At 37.6% G+C, this 16,664-nt stretch overlaps 1 pseudogene; it reads left to right on the plus strand.

Annotated features, from left to right (window-relative positions):
• The first annotated feature begins 14,635 nt into the window (after positions 1-14,635).
• LOC132280440 (small nucleolar RNA R71) lies at positions 14,636-14,734 on the plus strand (annotated as a pseudogene).
• Positions 14,735-16,664: the final 1,930 nt, after the last annotated feature.

Raw genomic sequence — 16,664 nt, forward strand, 5'->3', positions numbered from 1 at the left:
CAGCTATTCTCACTTATTTAGTTATTTCTCATTTACAGTCTCTTCTTTCAGTTTCCAATCTAGTTCCTAAGCCCGTTTAGCTTATGAGATCTTCTAGAGATTGGAAGTATTCTGTAGTTGGTGATTTTGAGGTGTATGATGGATATAAGACAAAATTGATGGCCAAGTGCTTAAGCAAAAGTTAAGTGTTGATTTTTTTGAGATTTTTTCTCCAATTTCATTAAATGACTCTTTAAGAGTCATTCTTTCATTATCACACATTTATGGCTTAAGAAAGTTTTACAGCAGTGGTATCAATTTTTGATACAGTGGTTATTAATTATAGGTTCAAAGAGAATGTTATGGATAAATACATATACCTCAAATTCAGTGGGAGTCATTTTTGTTTTCTTTGTCCTATATGTTGATGATATTTTGTAAGGTAGTAATGACATTCATGTGATACATGATATTAAAAAATTTATGTAAAGTTTTTGATGATGAGCACTGAAAAGTGCGCATGTAAACCCCTTAAACTTGAACATTCTAATACCTTATCCTATCTTATTCCCTCATTTTAGTCTAATTTCATGTTATTTCCCCTTTCAGGCACTTATTCCCAAAATACGTTAATCCAGCTGAATTAGAGCATAAAAGATGCAATCTCAAGTTCAATAGAAGAAAGGAGCAAAGTGGAAGCAAGTTGGTGAAAGCAAGGACTCTTCGATTGATCGAACAAAGCTTAGATTGATCTCATAGTGATCGCTCCAACAATGCCAAGATGGATCGAGCCTTTTGTCCTTATCTTCAGCAAAATACCCTCTTCGATCGATCCAACAATTCTTCGATCGGTCGAACATCTTTGATCTTATCCTCACCTACCACTTTTGTCTTCTTCCTAAAAATATCTCAACCTTATCTTTATTCCAAAAAGGTGCCGCCGAGGTTCGATTGATCAAACCAACCTTAAGATCGATCGAACTGCCTCAAGTTGCGTGAAAAGTTGATTTCAAGCCAAATTAAATATGTGCTCGTGGTGCAATCATTGGGAGGTCCTAGTGCACGAGGTCTAACCATTGGGTGTGAAATTTGAGCTACCTATATAAGAATTTTGGCTATTTTGAGTTAGGAGGTTGGTTAAATTAGTGAGACTTGGCTAGAGATTAGAGAGAGATATGCACAAATTGAGAAAGTTCTTCCTCTCTTCTAAGGTTTCCACTAAGGAGGAAGAAGATTATTTCTAGCATGGAGATAGCCCTTGAAGGTTGGATGACAACATCAATGAGTGGCTAAACATCTTCTTGGGGCTAGAGCTAGCCCTAAGCATGCCTCTTAATCTTTAATGCTTTGTAATTAATGGGGATGAGTGTTGTAATTCTTGTCTTGACCTTTGATATATGTTTAAATCTTGTTTCTACCATGATTTAGGTAATTTAATACTTCCAATTAATCATTTAATTATATTCGTATGTTTATATATGCTAGAATAGATGTTCATGTGTTTATCTCTAGATTTTGTTACATTGATACATGTCTATGTGTGTTGATATTATGAATCTAGTGATGGTCAAGGCATAGTGCTTAAATGGAATACTCTTGAGGTTTATTTGATGGTTTATACATATTTCTTGATGGATTATGCCACAAGCTTAGTTTAATTAGTTTAATTTTCATGTCACTAGCTTAGTTGTAGTTGCCTTACTTTCTTAGATAGGTGGATAATTCATTCTTGTTATTTGATATTTCATACTTACGAATACAAGTAATATATTTCTCTAATTGATGATGTGCATTGATTGTGGTTTTATGGAAGGATTAATGGCTTAATTTGATATGTTGTGCTATTCAGTAGATTGGCTAGACAATGTATACTTAGATGGCCATCCATGCTAATATTTCAATCAATGGTACACACTCTCATTTGCAACACAATTTCCCCTTAATCAATCAAAGATTGAATGACTAGGAAGGTGGTGCTTAGTGGTGAACTCTATGACCCAAAACTCCTCTCTCTTATTCTCTACACTTTACTCAATTTAGTTGTTTTACATTGCTTTCATTTAGTTTAAATTGTAGTTTAATTAATCAATCAAACCATCTTTTGATCACTCGACCTACTAATCCAACATTGTTTCCATATCAATACTGCTCTTTTTTTCCTTGGGATGATCCCTACTGACCCTAGCTATATTATTAGTTAGAGATAGTAGTAGCATTTTATAAATTCAAACTTGGCCACACTATACACTTTTACATGCAATTTGATGCTTTGGTCTTGACCACATAATTTGATAAGAAGGACATGGGTATGCAAAGTATATCCTTGGCATTAGGATCCATAGAGATCACGCTACTGGAATACTTGGACTTTCTCTAAAGGCTTATATTAATTAAGTATATGAAAATAATTTAAGGGTGACCAGGAGTAGTAAGCCTATTGACATAAAGTACATTTTCAAGCGTGAGAAGGTTAAGGTTTAAGTGCTATTAAGATTTCCCCATATAGTTACAGAAAGATTGTTGCAAATCCTCTTACTAAAGTCTTCATCCTAAGATAATAAAGTATTTAAAGAGCATGTGATTTGGATAGGTGTTCGAGAGTCATTATGTTATAATATATGGTATTTCTTTTATATATGCTACATTGCAGTTAGTTTCTTTACGCCTTGTGGTGACATTTTTTTTTTTCCTCCAGTTTACACCTTATGGTGACAGTTATTTAAATCCAAACTAATTATTAAAGGTTGTCTGGGAGTGATATTTCCCTCATGCGGTTGTTTGGGCTAGATATGATATTGACACCATATCGGTAAATCCAAATATAAGATTTGCCTGGGAGTGGTATTTCACTCATGAGTTTATTTGGAATAGATGTGAGATTGACACAACATTGGTAAATCTAAACATAAATATTCAAGTTTGCCTGTGGAAGTGTTTCACACTCCATGAGGATAGCTTGGGCTAGATATGGGATTGGCTCCATATCGGTAAACCTTCACACTGAATAGAAGGTTGGCGGTTTGCTGTAATATGTTCAGGTTACATACCGTGATGGTATGAAGCAGGACGGATAGTGAAGTGTGTGTTTAGACCACATGCAGTTTTCACATCTCATGAAATATAGTAAAAACCACTATATTTGCTTGAATCCTAGATGGAATCAGTTTTGAGATTATGGAACTGTTTAGACTAATATATTACTTGTCTACGAATTCATGATCTACTATTGAGGAATTCTATGGAGAAAAGTGTTCTAAAGTATCAATCCATTAATTTCGATAATTGTATTTTATAGAACAAAAATGAGTGGCCATTCGACTTTTCTAAAGTGTGTTGCAATCCATAGTATCATTTTTTATAACACTTAGAGTGTATGGACCAAGTGGGAGATTGTTGAAAAATTTTATATATAAATAACAAAAATTATTTTGTAGTCCTATACACTATGTTTTCTAAAATAGGATTGCAATGTGATTATTGATATTCGATGGATTGGGTTGTACTTTCTGGTGTGTCGTCGGGCCAAAGCCCAAAAATGTACTAAGAATGTGAATGTGCAATGTGGCCAAGTTTTAAATTTATAAATGCTACTACTACCTCTAACTAAAAATATAGCTAGGGTGAGTATGGATCGTCCCAAGGGATTGTGGGCATGTTTGTAATGGAAACAATATATATGGTTAGTAGGTCGAGTGATCAAAAGATGATTTGTTTGGTTGATTAAATTACAATGAATTAAAATTAAAGCAAGTAAAAGGTAACAATTTAAAAAGTAGGAAAAAGATATAGAGGAGAGGGCTTAGGGTACTAGAGCTCACCACTAAGCTTGACTTCACTAGACACTAGCAATTGTATATCAATGGGGAAATTGAATTGTAACTTGTGTGTGTGTGTGTGTGTGTTGCATTAATTGAAACTAGGCATGGATGTCAAATAAGTATAGATTGTCTAGCCAATTCAAATAGAAAGCACAACTTATCAAATGACATTCAATGAAACCACAATTTCTGCACACACAACTATCTAGAAATATGCACCATTTGCATTCATAAGTGTGGAACACCAAGGAATAAGAATAGATTGTCCACCTATCTATGAATCTAAAGCAACTACACTACATCTATAATAAAGACATGGAAATTAAACTAAGTAAGCCAAAGGTATGGCACAATCCATCAAGAAACAAGTGTGAACCATCAAATAAATTACAAGAGTGTTCAATTAAGCATTATGTTTTGATCATCACTAGATTAACTTCATCCATACACATAGACATGCATAAATTCTATTAAATCTAGAGAAAAGCACATGAATCATCCATTCTAGCATACATAGACATATGATTAGAAATAGATAATCAATTGAAAGCATTAATCCATACACATCAAGTAGAAACCACAAGATATATACATAAATCCAAGATCAAAACATTTGTTACAAGCAAATCCCCAAAAATATACAAAGCACTAAGTCTAATAAGCAAACTTAGGGGCTACTCTAGCCCCAAGTAGATGTCTAGCCACTCATTGAAGTAGTCATCCAACCCTCAAGGGCTATCTCCATGGTAGGAATGACCTCCTTCTTGATGGAAACTCTAAAAGAATGGAAGAACTCCCAAAATGTGTAAAGCTCTCTCTAGTCTCTAGCCTCTAGCCTCCTCACCAAGATATGGATGAGTAAGTATATTGAATGTTGAATTGTTGCTCTTAAAATGGCTCCAAATCCTTAAATAAGAGGCTCAAGTGTTACACACAATGGTTTGGACTCGTGCACTAGGGCCGTAGCAATGATTACACCACGAGCCAACTTTTAATGAACTGAAATTTGTTTTAATTCAAACTTGAGAAGGTTCGATCGATCGAACTGTGGTGATATCGATCGAACTGAGGTGAGATCCATCGAATGCTGCAGAGATCGATCATCCTTGGCGGCACCTTTTTGAATAAAGACAAATCTCTGAGATATTTTGGGAAAAAGACAAAATTGGTAGGTGGGGAGGTAGGTGTGGATAAGATCAAATAATTTCGATCGATCTGAGGAAAGTTGGATTGATTGAATGTGGAGGAATCTTTTGGATAAGGACAAAGGCTTGGATCCATCTTGAAATGTCGAGATCGATCACCTCCAGATTGATCGAAGAATTATTGAGATTGATCGAACTTGTTGTTTTTCCACACTTTGCTTCCACTTTGCTCTTTTCTTCCATTCAACTTGAGATTGCTTCTTTTAAGCTCTTATTTGGCTTAATTAACTTATTTTTAGGATAAGTGCCTAAAAAGATCAATAACACGAAATTAGTCTAAGACGGGAAAATAAGATAGATAAAGGTCTTAGAATACCTAAACTTAAGGGGTTTAAATGCGCACTTTTCAGTGCTCATCACACCCCCAAACTTAAATATTGCTAGTCCCTAGCAATGAACTACGAAGTAAAGGAATGAAATAAACGATTATACAACTATGAACTAGAAAGCAATAAAAGGATAACGCCACTTTCGTAGGGAACACGATTGCATTTAGCATATGCAACAAGCCTTTTAAACCCCTAGGTTACCCCTAGTGGACGAGTGAAGTCTCGTGAGGGTTTCCAGAAATGATACCCATAAATATTAAGCTCATTCTCACTAAAGAGGCACCAATATTGCAAAGAAGTATTGGGAGAAAACTATATCAAGTATACAATTTTTCAACCATTTCCAAGCAATCTCCCAGAATCTCAACACTATGCAAACAAATATGGTCCTCCACACATCAAGAAAATGCTCATGTAAATCAAAACAACTCTAGAATCCTTTTTGAGTGGACCGGCATCAAGTATGTTGCTATCTTAGCCAACTAAAGAAATAATCACATCCTTACCCTCAAACTAACACACAAATCTAGTACCGATCATCAAGTCAACTAGTGGACCATTTATTAGAGCTTTATTGATCTAGGTGTGCTTATTCTTTTCACTCAATTTTTTTTTTTTTTCACTAATCCTAAGGATCAAAGATGGAAGCATAGTGTAATGTGTTGATCTATTAAGCTTTCTAGCTATCCATGAGGTCGAGCGTTAGGTCAATGACTCCCAAATCAGACGGCTTTAGGGCATTAGGTGTTCAAACACCCTTAAGGACTTACAAGCTCAAATCAACTGAGCTATAAATCAAAACAATCTCTATCTAATCATTTCCCACTTCTCACCTTTTGTGAGAAGTCCTTACTTTTTTTTTTTTTTTGAAGCATTCAATTATTAACCTAGAGTTCGGGCCCTCCACCTTTTGGTGCGAGAAATTTAGTGCTTGATGAGGCTAGAATCCCGGCTACTCAATGAAAAGGAATTGTTATCCACTTTTGTCAAAATGAAAGCTTTCAATGCACTACTAGCCCAATTGGGATATAACCAATTCAATAATCAACAAAGCATGTACCCCACAAATGAATGCTAGTGTGCGTCTATGCTAGTATAGAATCCTAGAGTGAATCTCAAAACAATCACAAAATTAGAATTATGTGGACCACAAGTGTAAGCAAGATATCAATCTTTTAAAAAATTTACTCCTAAATGGCATCCACACGGCATACAAGGAGTACTGGACTCTCAAGTCAAGCAATTTTTAAATTTTAAGCAATATAGTTCTCAAATGATCAAAATTACAGCTAGTTATGAACCAATCATAGAAAATCCCTCAAATACACAAGTCATGCTCAAAATTTTGAATTGAAAGCAAACACTACAAAAAACACCCATTACCCCTAAACTTAAATGGCGCAATATCCTCAATGTGCAAAAAGAACAAAAGAAAAGAGTATACCAGTACAACTAAGGCAAAGAATGGCCAGGACATAAATATCTGAAGTCTGTGGTATAAACCCCCCCAAACTTGGAATTGACTGCGGTCCTGAAAAGATGGCACTTGGATAAAACTCATCAGATAACAAAGGGATAATAACAGTGCATAGTTGACATGTAAGTGTAAATGGGATAGTAAATGAAGAAAAAAGAGATGAATAAGGGTGGTCCTGAAATAAAATTTTGGGCAGTACTCTCTCTCACTAAAGTCACTGGGATGTACTTGATAAAATGGAGTCAATCACAGATAAATGTATCAATATAAGATCCAGACATCCAAAAATATCATGCATAGAAAAAGAGAAATAATGTACAGCAAATCACAGTATCCGGGCCAACAGACTAGCCGCAAAAATATTATAACAGTAGCAATGTAATGGTGTGGCCCCGGGGTCGTCACTCCCGAAACCCATACGGTTTGTGCACTACCAAAATGATAGTGGTGTAAAGCTATGATGAATGTGGCCAAGTTTTACATTTAGAAATTGCCACTACTACCTTTCACTAAAATATAGTTAGGACAAGTGGGGATCGTCCCAAGGGATTGTGGGTCGTACTAGGTTGAGGAATCAAGATTAGGGTTAGTAGGTCGAGTGATCAAAATAGTGGTTGGTTGGTTGAATTACACTAGATGCAATTTAAACTAAAGTAAACAATAATGCAATAAAGAGAATAAAAGAGAGAGAGAGAGAGAGATCTTAGGATTTAGAGATCACCACCAAGCATAACTTTTCTACACCCTTAATGAATGATTAATGAGGGGGGAAAAACATGTATTACAACAAAGTGTGTGTATGTGGTTGTTTCAACAAGCATGGATGACAAATTAAGCATATATTGTCTAAGCAACATGGTGTATAACACAACATATCAAATTAAGCCATTAATCATTTCTTTAAGCTCATAACCAAACGCATCACAAGGTTAGAGATATATGTTACTTGCTTTCATAAGTATGGAACATCAAACAACAAGCATGGATTGTCCTCCTATTTAACATCTAAACTACAACTACACTACAATTAAGCTAATGACATGAAATTAAACTAATTAAACTAAGGGAGAGGTACAATCTATCAAGAAATGAGTATGAACCATCAAATAAACCACAAGAACATTCCATTAAGCATTATGTCTTAACAATCTCTAGATCTATAGCATTAATACACATAGACATGCATCAACAACACAAGAAATAAAGACAAACACATGAACATCTATTCTAGCATACATAGACATATGGATAGAATGAAATGACCAATTAGAAGCATTAAACCATATAAATTATTGAATAAACAACATCTGTATATATAAAAGTGTCAAAACATGTATCACAATACAAATCCCCTCAAAAATACATAAATCAAGATGTTGAAAGTATGCTTAGGACTAACTCTGGCCCCAAGAGGATGTCTAGCCACTCATGGATGATGTCCTCCAACCCTCAAGGGCAAGCTCCATGGAAGAAATCTGCTCCTTGGTTGATAAAGAACTCCAAGCTTGTGTCTCTAATCTCCTCTTCTCCTTTACTTCCTCACTAAGAATTCTCTCCAAATCTCTCCTCTAAGTCTATGTATTTGAAAAAGTGGCTCATATTACTTATATAGGTAGGTCAAATATCACCCCAAATGAGTTGGGCTCGTACACCAAATATTCCTCCAATGATTGGATATGAGACAACTTTTAATAAGCTGGAATTTGGATTTTCTCGGGATTTGGGAAGTTCGATCGATCAAACTTGTGGTGAGATCGATCGAACATGACTGAGATCTATCGAACTGAAGCTGGATCGATCCTCTATGGCGGCGCCTTTTTGGATAAAAACAAATCTAAGATATTTTGAAGATATTTTTGGAAAAAGGACAAAAGTGGTTGGTAGGGTGGTACAACTGGATAAGATCAATCATTTGGATAAGGGTAAGATAGTTCAATCGATCAGAGAATGAAGTTGGATCGATCGAACTTTGAGATCTTTGAATAGGGACAAACATGGCTCAGATCCATCTGGAAGTGCTGAGATCGATGAAAGTTGGATTGATCGAACTTTTCTTGAGATTGATCGAAGTTACTGAAATTCCACCTTTTACTTCCTTTTGCTCTACTTTGCTCCTTTCTTTGATTCATCCCAGAATTGCTTCATTTCTACTCTTATTTGGCTGAGTTAGCTTATTTTAGGGATAAGTACCTGAAAATGAAAATAACATGAAATCAATGTAAAGCGGGAAAATAAGATAGATAAAGGTTCTAGAATACCTAAGCTTAAGGGGTTTAAATACGCACTTTTCAGCGCTCATCATGTAACAATAATGTATCACAGATATATAATATGATAAGAGTAAAGAGATAGAGAAATTAGGCAGAGGAGGTCGGGCGAGCGGGGCGTGATCCCCGGATATCTCTGTATAAGTCCTGCAGCGCAGCCATGACGTCTGGGCGGAGAGATGCCACATCAGTGCTGAGGGAGGGCACATTTGATCAAAGAGAGACAACTACGTCCCCCATGGTCTGTATACGCTCTCTTAGTCCAGGTGTTGGAACTGGAGCATCAGGGATAACTGGATCATGAACTGGAGACCCTGCTCCTGACCCTACCGAAGAGTGATGTGGTAGCTCCTCTATTGGAGGCTCCTGCTCTAAATCTATTTCCATATATGCATCCACAGCCGCCTGTGGGTCTGCTGGATCAAGCTCTGCTACTGCTGCTGCTGCTGCTGCCTCCTCCTCTACAGCCTCCTCATCGTGAACGGGTGACCCAACTGGAGAGTGCTGCTCTGAGTCCTCTGCAGGCTACTCCAAATCAATATCCATGTGTACGGCAGCCGGATCCACTGTGATGTCGTTCGCTGCCGGGTCTGCTGCTGTTGCTATCTCCTCTGCCTCTAGATCCTCAGCTGCCTCGGCAGCGTCATCCTGCAGACTCTTGATAAGAGCGTTGTAGCTCTTATCCCAGTCCTTCTTCTTAAATGAACAAGCCCCAGACTCAGTCTTCTCCTGTGGGTGGAAGGGATAGCGCTGGTCTCTCAGAATCTGTGTGATGAGATGGTCGAATGGGAGATACTTAGCCTTTTTGGGCTTGGCCTTGCTGATGTGGTTGACATACAGCTGCATCATAACCCTCCAGATGAGCGTAGGAATGGACAGCCAACACCCTTTGTAGAATGCATATAGAGCTGTAAGATAGTCGCCGCGCCTCTGTGTCTTGTGGCTGGCCATGAAGATGTTACGGAACAAGACAGAGTCGAAAAACCACAGCTCATCTGGAAGATAGGTGCGGGTGGCGAAAGTCTCGCCATCAGCATAGTGACCTGTGAGAAAAACCATCATGTCCACATATGATGGCCTGTAGAGAGTGGGATATGTGTCCTGTAGCTCTGGAGGGCAGACATGTGGACAGTGGCAAGATCTGGATAATGTATCCATTGTAATAGAGATCAAATGACCATCAATGGTGGTCCTCAGCTCCGCCGTGTTACGCGGGGTAGGCCGGAGGTTCTGGAAGAACATCCATACTAACCTCAGGTACACCGGGTATGTGACGGGGGCAAGAATGGCTGCAAGGCCCCTCTGTAATATATCATCATATGCTGATTGGGTAAGTACCGATCGGGAGAAGTAATCTATGTCGAAGACCTACTCGTGCACCACTGAAAGGCATGTATATCTCGGCAAAGGCTGGTCTAGCTCCTGAATTGGCTGAGCTGGCTGAGGTGAAGAAGATGGTGAATGTACAGCCTCAGCGTCAGCCTAGGAAGAAGATGCCTCGGCTGAAGACTGTAGTCGATTGTCAACTGGAGATTGAGGTAGAGTGGGCTCTGTTGGCTCCTCCTGAATGGGGTCCTGGGCATAAGATGGACCTGCCTCGTCATCCAAACTCTGCCTGCCCCTGCGGTGATAGTGTTTGTGAGCTACAGTCTAGACCCTAGCCATGGCTGCAAAAAGAAAAAGAAAACTTGCAAGAGAAGTCAGTGACGATATAAAGAATTAAAGCATAGTTCATAGAATCATGTATGTTAAATAGGATAGACAAAACAGATAAGGAACATGAATTTATGCAAGTGACAAGGAATGAGTAACATGATGAGAAGCATGCTAGACAGTATAAGTATGGAATGCATCCAATGTGAAAAACACAAGCATTAGGCATGTATGCGATAGCATGAAACACAATATATGATGCATGAAGTGTATGTTGCAAATCTGCAAAGTTCGATCGATCACAAAAGTTGTGAGATCGATCTCACTTGGATCAATCTTAAAAATGAGAAATTGATAAAAGTTTGATCGATCTTAAAAATGAGTGGGATTGATCTCACTCAGATCGATCGAAGAAAGATGTTCGATCGATCGAACTTTGTAACAGAAAACGAAAAGTCACAGATCTATGACGTGGATGTCACGGGGCCTTCACGAACATGGTCGTGGGCCCATCAACACAACAAAGCATCAATCCTAGTTACTGGATTCGGCCCATAACTCCGAAAATCAAATCAAATAAAAAAAATTCAAAAACATATATACATATATATACACAGAGCTCAAAGCTTCATCCATGGCAATTGGCATCATGAAAACAACCTAGATCTAACTGTTAAAGCATGTATTTATCAAATCGAAGCTTGAATCAAAGAGATAAGGTTTCGGATCTTACCGGAATAGAGAAAGAAGGTGAGATGAAGATGAGGTCCTAGATTCAAGAAGAGAGAGAGAGATTCAACGCTTGGGATGCTCGCCGGAATCTCGCCAGAGATGGAGAAGAGTTGGGATGCAGCGGCGAAGGGTGAAACGAGGGTTTGAGATCGATTCTTGTGGAATCCATCGAATGACCCTAAATCGATTTTTTAAAACATTCCCTTGCCAGTTCGATCAATCGAACTGAATCCTCAGATCGATTGAACTGACATCGATCTCTCATCTTCAGTGACAAAATATTTTTTTTGGTATTTTTGAAAAATAAAAATAAAAATAAATAAAATAGAAGTATTTTTAGGATTTTTGAAAAATATACTTATTTATTTATATTATATTATTTTTATTTTTATTATTTTTATTTTTAAAAAATAAAAATGACAATAAAAATTAAATAATAAAATATTTTTTTGGAATTTTTGAAATTAAGAAATTAAAACAAAGTCAAAATTGAGAAATAATGAACAAAGATCGATCTCCCCAAGATCGATCTCACAATACTTTCGATCAATCAAGAATGCATAGAATTGAAGAAATGTTCGATTGATGAGACAGAGAGGCTTTTGGATGCAAGTGATGCAGGTTCAAAAATTTTCTAAGTGTTGGAACTACAGATCGATCCAATGGTGAAGTTGGATCGATCGAAGAACTAAAGATCGATCTAGGAACAAGCTCGAACGATGGGATAGAAAGCTGAAATATGCAGGTTTTGTTCGAACGATTGGACAGAGAGTGATTTGAATGCAGGTTTGATGCAGGTGGGAAGTTCGATCAATCGAACTCATTTTGAGATCGATCAAACTTATGCAAAATGCTCAATTTCAACATAAAAGTGCATGCAATCCTAATCACAGTTCCTAACAATGCATATGAATCCAAAGCCAATATCTAGACTTCGCAAGAAATGAAATGTAGAAATAGGGTTTTGACACCCTACGAAATGTCTTGCTAGTCTTTAAAGTCTCTAGCAAGACGTTGGGCTCTTTTAGCCCGGATCAAACATCTTGTAGTGCATCCCCTCCTTGATGGGGTGATAAGTGTTTTGAACTCCACCCAACAAATGGTTCCCTAGAGAACTTGTTGGGTTAAGCTCAAAAGACGTTTTCGGTCCTTGGTCAAAACAATCTTTGGGTTTCCACGCCCTTTCAAAATAAGACTTTGAAACAATGTTCTTTGAATGCAGGGTTGAAGATGGACTTTTTGAAACTTTGGTTTCACTCAAAAACTCTATTCTTTCACTTTTAAGGTCATGACATTTTTCTACAACATTAATCTCTTCATGCTTGTCAAATGAATTGGGGGTTGGATTGAAAATATTCAACTTCACCTTCATGTAGCCAAATGAGATTTTCATTATCCCCATCCTACAATTGATGTTGGCATTCACGGTTGCCAAGAAAGGACGGCCAAGGATAACGGGAATTTGGCTCTTAGGATTCGGGACCGGTTCCGTGTCAATGACAACAAAATCAACGGGAAAGAAGATTTTATCAATCTTAATCAATACGTCCTCCTAGGCTTTTTGATGGATCGGTCGGCAAGTTGCAAAACTACCGACATCGGTTTCAAGTCTCTTAAGCCTAATTTGACATATATCGAGTATAGAAGAAGATTAACACTCCTAGGTCAAGAAGAGCCCGATTAATGATATGATCACCAATGATGTATGAAGTGGTAGGTGAACCGGCGTCCTTAAACTTTGGAAGAGTGTTATGCTGCAAAATTTAGCTTACTTGCTCGGTTAAGACCACTTTCCTAGGTGCTTGGCTTTTGTTCTCCCTCTTATGGGTGCATAAGTCTTTTAAGAACTTGGCATAAGTTAGAATTTGCTTGATTGCATCCAAAAGCGGAAGATTAACTTTCACTTGCCTAAACACATTCATTTGCTTTGGCCTTTTGATTGTCATTTGAAATGGATCCTTTTAAGGCATCCGGAAATGGAGCTTTTGGTTCAAAAACCTTTTCAGAATCTTTCTTTGAAGTCTCTTCAACACAAGAAGTTTTCAAATCATTTTGCAAATTTCTCTTTTCAAAATCATTTTTCAAATCACTTTTCAACACATTCTCATTTGAAAGATCATGCATATGCAATGAAGGAGGAATAGGAAGAGAAACGGGACGGGTGTCAACTTATAGTTGTACCGGTTCACTCTCTTCATTGGACATAACCACTTAGTTGTCCACAATCTTCCCACTTCTCAAGGTAGTCACCGCATTGACATGCTCTATTGTGTGACCTTCCGATGAAGAGTGAGTCTCCACAACACATTGTTGCTTTTGTGGGGCATTTAAAGGCATTTTTCTTTTCTCTCTTGCTTTTAAAGTGCTAGCTATTTACCTTACTTGGGTTTTTAGCTTTGCAATGGATTGAGAGTGAGAATGAAGTAATTGTGTGTTTGCCTCTAAAAAGCCTAAAGTGATGAAAACTTTCTCTTCAAAAGCGGGACTTCTAACATTTCCTTGGGAATATGATTGATTGGGAAAATGAGAATTTGAAAATTGGTTTCCTTGTGATTGGTATGATGATCTAAAACCTTGGGAACCTTGGCCTTGCATTGGAGGTGGAATGTACTTTCCTTGAAAACCACCTTGTGAAGGGTTTGAGCCCTCCCCTTGGGTTTTCTAAGAGAAGTTCGGGTGATTTCTCCAACTAGGATTATATTGATTGCCATAAGGATTGTTCCCTTGATTCACAAATGTTGCATTTACTTGTTCATGATGCTTACTTTGCACATGTCCATGGGGACAATTGGAAGTAGAATGTAAAACACTTGAACAAGACATACATGTCTCATTAGATGCATGATGAGAATGGTTAGGGAAGGAAGATACTTGATTTGTCGAGTTTTGGTTGATCAAGAATTAATCAAACCTTTGAGATAATGATTTCATCTCGGCGGTAATTTCATTGGAGTGGTCGACTTGATGTAAGCCAACATTCTTCCTACCACTAGAATTTCTACCATTCTTCAAAGATAAAGTTTGATGTAAAGAATTTTCACTCATGCTCTCATAAAGACGCCACACGTCATCATCATGCCTATCAATGTAAGAGCCACCCATGGAAGCATCAACTATGCCCTTGTAATTATCCGATAAGCTCTCAAAGAAATATTGAACTAATTGCCATTTGGGCATGTCATGATGTGGACACTTCCTAAGCAATTCATTAAAGCGCTCCCATGCCTTATGAAATGTTTCCCTATCCCCGTGTGAAAATTCCCTAATTGAAGTTCTCATGGCATTGGTCTTAGAAACCAGATAGTACTTCTTCAAGAACTCTTGTTGCATTTCTGGCCAAGAAGTTATTGAAAAAGGCCTAAGATTGTTAAACCAATATTTTGCCTTGTCTTTGTGGGTGAATGGAAAGAGTTAAAGCCTTAAGACCTCTTCCGGCATGTCCGGGTATCTTACGGTGGAACATACTTCAAGAAACTCATCCAAATGCTTGTAAGGTTCTTCACTTGGAAGTCCATGATAGTTAGGAAGCATTTGAATGGTTTGTGGTTTGATCTCATAGTGGTGTGCTCTAAATGGTGGCAATTGAATGCATGTGGGTGCATTAAATTCATTAGGCACATAGTGATCTCTTAAAGCAAGGAGAGGATTAACAATTGGAGGTGCAACATGGACACCTTGGTTTCCTTGAATGATGGGAGGTGGTGGAGCATATATTGGCCTTGGCATTCCTAATGGAACTTGGCTTTGTTGTTGTGGTGGATGAACAAATGGCCTTGGCATGCCTAATGGAACTTGCATGTTATCATGATGCACATTGGGATGGAGGATACCTTGTTGGTCTATGTGACCAAGGTTCTCCACATGGTCCTCATTGTTTACTTCCATTGTAGAAGTAGAATGATCAAAATTACCCCTTCCCCTAGGTGTACGAACAATGGATTCTAAATTCAAATTAAGAGGGACAAGAGTAGGGTTTAATGACCTACGATCATGCATGCACAAAAAGACACAACAAGCAACAAGCAATGAACAAACACTTCACATTCACAACAAATCAATCAACAACAAACTTCCTCCACATGCAATGATCCTATACTCCCATGCTTTCAAAAATATGCAAAGAATAATAAAATGCCTCCACGCGGGCTCACGATTTATCTAAGAATTGAAATACAAGCCTCCACGCGGGCCGACGATTTAACTAAGGGTTGAGTAAGGAAAAGCTCACAAAGGTCCTTTAGCACTTCAACTCCAATTTTAGCTTTGCAAATTTTTAGATTTTTAACTTTTTCCTTCTTTTGCTTAGCTCCTTTGCTTGAATGCTCCTTTACTTACTTCCTAGCTCAATACTCCTTGTCAAATAAGAATAAACACAATGAGTAATCAAAAATTGAAATGAAAATAAAGTAAAGACACGATCAAAGGAGTACTAATTCCTAATTGACTCCACAAATACGACGTTGCCTTCAATCAATCCCCGGCAACGGCGCCAAAAACTTGGTGTGGCCCCGGGGTCGTCACTCCTAAAACCCACACGGTTTGTGCACTACCAAAACGATAGTGGTGTAGAGCTATGATGAATGTGGCCAAGTTTTACATTTAGAAATTGCCACTACTACCTTTCATTAAAAATATAGTTAGGGCAAGTAGGGATCGTCCCAAGGGATTGTGGGTCGTACTAGGTTGAGAAATCAAGATTAGGGTTAGTAGGTCGAGTGATCAAAAAAGTGGTTGGTTGGTTAAATTACACTAGATGCAATTTAAACTAAAGTAAACAATAATGCAATAAAGAGAATAAAAGAGAGAGAGAGATCTTGGGATTTAGAGATCACCACTAAGCATAAATTTTCTACACCCTTAATGAATGATTAATGAGGGGGAAAAAACATGTATTGCAACAAAGTTTGTGTGTGTGGTTGTTTCAACAAGGATGGATGACAAATTAAGCATATATTATCTAAGCAACATGGTGGATAGCACAACATATCAAATTAAGCCATTAATCCTTTCTTTAAGCTCACAACCAAACATATCACAAGGTTAGAGATATATGTTACTTACTTTCATAAGTATGGAACATCAAATAACAAGCATGGATTGTCCTCCCATTTAACATCTAAACTAAAACTACACTACAATTAAGCTAATGACATGAAATTAAACTAATTAAATTAAGGGAGAGGTACAATCCATCAAGAAATGAG

This window comes from Cornus florida, unplaced genomic scaffold (genome assembly GCF_030987335.1).
Source record: "Cornus florida cultivar Cherokee Brave unplaced genomic scaffold, ASM3098733v1 CherokeeBrave_3.0.0_Hap2_Chr10, whole genome shotgun sequence".
NCBI classification, from domain to species: Eukaryota; Viridiplantae; Streptophyta; class Magnoliopsida; order Cornales; family Cornaceae; genus Cornus; species Cornus florida.